Raw genomic sequence first — 6599 nt, 5'->3', positions numbered from 1 at the left:
AATACCATCGTTCCCTCGAAGCTGGACAGGAAACTGCAGGATCTAGGACTGAGCAGCTCCCTCTGCAGCTGGATCCTTAGCTTCCTGTCTGACAGACGCCAGGTGGTCAGACTGGGCAGCATCACCTCATCCCCCATCACACTGAACACTGGTGCTCCACAGGGGTGTGTACTGAGCCCTCTCCTGTACTCACTCTACACCTACGACTGCACAGCCACTAACAGCTCCAACATCATCGTGAAGTTTGCGGACGACACTACAGTGGTGGGTCTTATCACCAACGGTGATGAGACGGCTTACAGGGAGGAGGTCAGCGCCCTGACCCACTGGTGTCAAGACAACCATCTCACCCTCAACGTCGCAAAGACAAAGGAGTTGATAGTGGACTTCCGGAGGTGCAGAGAAGTACACACCCCCATCACCATCAACGGCGCTGCTGTGGAGAGAGTGAGCAGCTTCCGGTTCCTTGGAGTACATCTGGCTGAGGATCTTACGTGGTCAGTACACACAAACAAAACAGTGAAGAAGGCGCAGCAGCGCCTCTTCTTTCTCAGGAGACTGAAAAGATTCGGCATGAGCCCCCGCATCCTCAGGACCTTCTATCACTGTGCCATTGAGAGCATCCTCACTGGATGCATCACCACCTGGTATGGCAACAGCACCGCCTACAACTGCAAAGCTCTCCAGCGAGTAGTGCGGTGCTCTGAACGGATAATTGGAGGTGAGCTTCCCTCCCTCCAAGACATCTACAGGAAGCGCTGCCTGAGGAAAGCGGGGAGGATCATCAAGGACTCCAGTCACCCCAGCCATAAACTGTTCAGACTGCTTCCATCAGGAAGGAGGTTCTGCAGCATCCGGTCCCGTACCAGCAGACTGAGAGACAGCTTCTTCCACCAGGCCATCAGACTGCTGAACACGTCATAGACACCTCAGCTTCACTACTGGAACTTCAACATTATGCACTCCACACTGTATATAAATGCCACTTGTTTTGCACATATTCAACTCTGTATATTTTATTATTATTATTATTATTATTGTTTTGTTTTGTTTTTTACTATTTAATTTGTAAAAATGTGTATACACACACACACACACACACACACACACACACACACACGAAAATATTTAGTATACACATCCAGAAATGCATACACTATTATATATTGTACATATATTTATTAGTTTCAGGTTGGCCATTCTTGTATTTTGCTCGTTTGTGTTGTTGTGTTTGCACATCTCTGTTGCTTGTGGGGCTCGCACACAAGAATTTCACTCGCATGTGCTGTGCCAGTGTGCCTGCACATGTGATGTGACAATAAAAGTGATTTGATTTGATTTGATTTGATGAAGGTACGACACACTAGGTTCCAAAGAAGCTCAAAAGCTGCAGCTGTTGAAACAAATGAACGTTTAAGATAACATGATTATGTTCATTGGACACATATATTTCCAGGTTTCAGTGTATCTAATTACGCTGCTATACTCACGAGTCACTTGGATGGATGTATAGCTAACAAACTGTGAGATGCCATCATGTCAATGTGGATCAAAATCTCTGAGGAATGCCATGAAGACAGTCATTAGCAAATGTACCTAAAGTAACTGGTGATGGTATGTTCCTATTGTCTTAACCCTAATCAGAGTGTTTCTGTATTTATTATAGAGCCTTGAATTGAATACTGTATAATTTTCTAATGTATATCTAGGCTCCAGTCTTCCACCTGTTCTGATGAATGTATATAAAATACTGAAAACAGCTTTTTTATGAGTCAGTTATTTCAGAATATTTCATATTTGTCAAAACATATTACGTTTGCAGCAAAAAAGTGTACAATGAAGTACTGAAACATGTCACACAGAAATAGGAGAAAACTTGTGTTGATCACAGTGTAGTTAATAGAAAAAGATAATTGATAATAGATAATAGAGAAAGCATTTTGATGTGTGAGTGTTGTTTTTAAGACAAAAACATCATTCAGTTGGGCTTAAGTTAAATATGCACACATATTTCTGTTTTAAGGCTCTTCAGACATGCTCCATTACATCAACCAGCTGTGTCTGTTATCTGATGCTGAACAGAGTTTTTACAGTGGGGTTTTCAGAGCACCTTCATTCGAAACTGCTGCCTGCTGCAGAGTAAAATGAGTAATTTGTGGCCACTCAGCTTAGAATAATAAGACAAATGTTATTGTTAAGATAGGAGCAGCATTTGAGTGACAATAATTAATTTTTTAATGCACATGTTTTTCTTCTTTGGGAAAAACATTCTGCAAAAATTACCCACAAGTCTGCTTACAGTGCTTACAAGGAGTTTCAGATGTTAGAAAAGGTATGCTTGGAGGAGTAAAGGTGAGGCTTTCAAACCTAAGAACAGCTGTCAAGCATGGTGGCAGGTGATAGTAGCATACTCTGGGCTGTTAAAACGGCCTTTTACTTTTTCCTCGGGAGTGCAGGTCTGCCTCAGGGCAGAGTCAAAGACCTCAATTCTTCTCCTCACACTTGGACAGCAGCCCCACATTAAGTGGGCGTGTGCAGCACACGTTGCCAGATTGTCTTCACCTCCATGCCCCGATCAGTAATAATCTGTTCTCTCTGTTCCCTCCTGCTGTCAGCTGAACCCCGTTAATTGGTCTCCAGTCTCCTGCCTTTTGTCAGTGGAGCAAGTCCAAATGTTTTCTCAAAACCCGTAATCAAGCCCTAAAAACCGAACCCCTAAAGCACCCTGGGGGATAATTAACAACACATTACTGGGTTGTATGTATACTTTTAACCAATCAATTTAAACTTGCAGCTCAAAGAAATCATCAAAAGCCCAAATTTTATCAGGATGCATAAAAATTATGTAGAAGTCTTTCTTATTTATTTGTAATAATTCACTGATTCAAATTTTACATTCAGCATATGGCTCAAGTTCAGTTATTCTTTGCTACCTTGATGTTGACTAAATTCCTGCAACACTACTTTGCAGGAATTTACACTAGGCACACTAGGCACAATTCTTGTCTTGAGCTGGATCAGAAAGCAGCTCTTGCCTGTAAACAACAGTTAAACTCATCGGACTAAATCCAGAGACAGTCCTAAGACAAAATTACTGGTGGTAACCAGCACAACAAAGTGTTAAACGAATCAACCAAAGCCAAGACGGTCACCTGAACCCACATATAATTACTGCTCTGGAGATCATCTCACAGTCGTTTCACTGCACGCCCCTCTTTCCTGTTCCCTGTCGAGACAAGGAGAGTTTTGACACCTTCATGTGTGGACTCGCTCTGCTGCACTACACACTACACAGGGTTTCTATCCAAACCTCATGCTTGTCTTAGACAGAAAATTAAACACCAATTAGTCCTGCAGGAGCTCTGTACTCTCTCAGCTTTTCTGCAGTGCGTGCATGTACACGTGTTATGAAACAGAGTAATCATTAGCTCTAGAAGACTGTCAAGTAAACGTCAAGTCAGATCTTGCAAAAAACATACTACAGAAACAGCTTCTGTTTCAGCTATAGGAGACAAAACACTAAAGACAGATCATGATGGTTACTATAGAACATCTCATCAGAGTATTGTTGCTAGGAAACAACTTGGATTCAGCTCGACTTCTTATAAAATGTTCATCATTAGGAAACTGAAACAGGGAGCAAACTTGTGCCAAAGTTTCCATGTTGCACTGTTTCTGCAGCTCTCCAGTGGTGATGAAAGAGCAGAGCGGCTCAGCATAAAGGTTAATATAATTTAAACCCTATCAGGTAAACAGAGCTGGTTCACAGCAGACATTTTGACTTGTGAATCACAAACACAATGAACGGCTAACGTTACTAAATGCTGAGCTGTGTTGCTGTAAGCAGCCATTGTTTATGTGATATTATTTTCAGCTGTTATGACAGAATGGATGTGACTTATTAAGGGGACGAGAAAGAAACAAGAGCTCTCTGCGGGGGAATATTTCAGCTTCCAAAAGGGAACAGAGCAGAGAAAACGGCCACAACAATACACATCAATACTCGTTTACAATCATAAATGATTTCATTAACACTCAACTTTACAAATATACAGAAGTTCAGACAAAATTTGTAATGGTTTACTAACTACAACCTTTTAATGTTTATTTTACTTTACCTTTACTTTTACTGAATTATTTTATATTCTGGTGAAACATGCAATGCTTTGAACATAAACTTAAAGCAAACAAACAAAAATCAAAAGTCCTGCCTTCGCTAAACCAAGAGTACCAAATATTATACTATTCTACATGCAAACAAGATCATAAATAAAAGTGTCAGCAGTGCGGTATGTGCATGCGTAATTTTATATCTGTCACATTTAGGTTCGTTAAGTGTTTGGATGATGCACATTGTTCTTAATAGTTGAATAAAGTCTAGAATCCACTGAGATGTTCTGCTTGACCTTCCTTGCTTTTCTGCTTGGCCTTGAGAAACTCCTGGGTTGCCTTTGCAGCCATGCGATAACACTGCCTCCACTGTGTTTGACAGATGCTTTGGATGATGAGCAGTCTCTCTCCTCCTCCATACTTGTCTCTGCTCATCATTCTGGTACAAGTTCATCAGAACTGTGCAGGCGCCTTTAAATGCTTGCTGCCAAAGTCTAATCTAGCCCCATATTCATTAGCGTAACCAGCTGTCTGCACCTTGTTGTAAAATCTTCTGTATTTACATTCATGAACTCTTGATTGTAGACTTTTAAAATGATGTGTTTGCAGAGTCATAAGTACAAAAGCTTTGTGGCTCCAGTTATATCTAATTTTATAAAATACTATTCAGTGGTTCACTCTGTAAGTTAACCATAAATATTTTCTACTTGCAGTTTTAGATCAGTGATAGAAAAGGCATTTGGAGGCTTAATAGCACCTAATAATTCAATTCAGTTTTACTTATATTGGACTAAATTAAACAACATTTCCCTGAAGGTGCTTTATATAGTAAGATAAATCCTACAATATTAGAAAGAACCCCTAACAATCACACGACTCAAGCACATAGCAACAGTGGGAAGGAAAAATTCCTTTTTAACAGGAAGAAACCTCATAAAGAACCAAGCTCAGGGAGGGGCAGCCGTCTGCTGCGATTGGTTGGTGGTAAGAGGAGGGGAAAGAAAAGAGAGCAGAAGGAGACAGGACCAAAAAAATAAAGTGCCATATCTCTGATTTTTTTTTTTTTAATTCTTGGACTCTAAGGTTGCTCTGTGATTCACAGCTCAAAATTATAATTTTATGTCTAATACTACTACCATCCACTGTCTTAAAGAAGCTATTTTAGCTTATTTCCCTCTCTCTTTAAGGCAAGTTGCTTCTGATTGGTTACCCCTTGCAAACCTGCTGCTTAACACCGAGAAGACCAAGGAGCTCATCGTGGACTACAGGAGGAATGCTGACCCACATCCACCCATCCACATTAAGGGGACGGCTGTGGAGCGTGTGAGCAGCTTCAAGTTCCTGGGAGTCCACATCTCCGAGGATCTCACCTGGACGACCAACTGCTCCAAGCTGGTCAAGAAGGCTCACCAGCGCCTCTTCTTCTTGAGGACTCTGAGGAAGAACCACCTGTCCTCAGACATCCTGGTGAAACTTCTATCGCTGCACCATCGAGAGCATCCTGACCAACTGTATAACAGTCTGGTACGAGAACTGCTCTGCCTCGGACCGGAAGGCGTTGCAGAGGGTCGTGAAAACTGCCCAGCGCATCGCCGGAGCACCACTTCCTGCCATAAAAGACATCTACAGGAAGCGGTGTCTGAAAAGGGCTGGGAAAATCATCAAAGACCCCAGTCACCCATCACATGGACTCTTCACCCTCCTGCCCTCTGGGAGGCGCCACAGGAGCCTCCGGACTAAGACCACCAGGTACCGGAACAGCTTCTTCCCCACAGCTGTCAGACTCCTGAACTCTGCCTCCTGACATCTGACCCACGTTAAACTCATGGACTGAACATACACACACCCACAATGGACAACTGTACCCTCAAACACACAATAATAACATGGACTGAACCACCACTCACAACCACTAGCACTTTATATAGCCTCTGTAGAAACTATCTACACCCTCACTTATCTTAACTGCACTACTGTATAGCTCTGTGTAAATAATCATTCTGTACATTCGATAATCTTTAATCCTACAACTGTTTACAACTTGCATAGTTCCCATTTCTGTATAGCTGTATATCTCAGATTCTGTAAAGTTATTTATTTCATATTCTGTATAGTTTTTCATATTTATATCCTGTTCATATCCTGTACATAGCTTGTACTCACTACAGCCTGTACATACTTATAGTTATAGAATATTCATAACATACTTCATACCGTGTACATTATAACATACCATAATAGACCCATTTCTGTAATATACTCACATATCTATATTATTGCTAATATATATTGTAATATATCTATATCACTAAAGCACTTCTGGATGGATGCAAACTGCATTTCGTTGCCCTGTACCTGTGCATGTGCAATGACAATAAAGTTGAATTCTATTCTAATTCTATTCTATTCTAAACAGCAGGTAGGTGGGGATTGTGTGCTCACAGTCAGGCGTGTATGCTTGAGATGACCATATTAGGGATATCCGCTCT

This window comes from Simochromis diagramma, unplaced genomic scaffold (assembly GCF_900408965.1).
Source record: "Simochromis diagramma unplaced genomic scaffold, fSimDia1.1 OVJJ01000501.1, whole genome shotgun sequence".
Taxonomy (NCBI): domain Eukaryota; kingdom Metazoa; phylum Chordata; class Actinopteri; order Cichliformes; family Cichlidae; genus Simochromis; species Simochromis diagramma.
The sequence above is the reverse complement of the archived record's forward strand: the minus strand, read 5'-3'. Positions refer to the sequence as shown.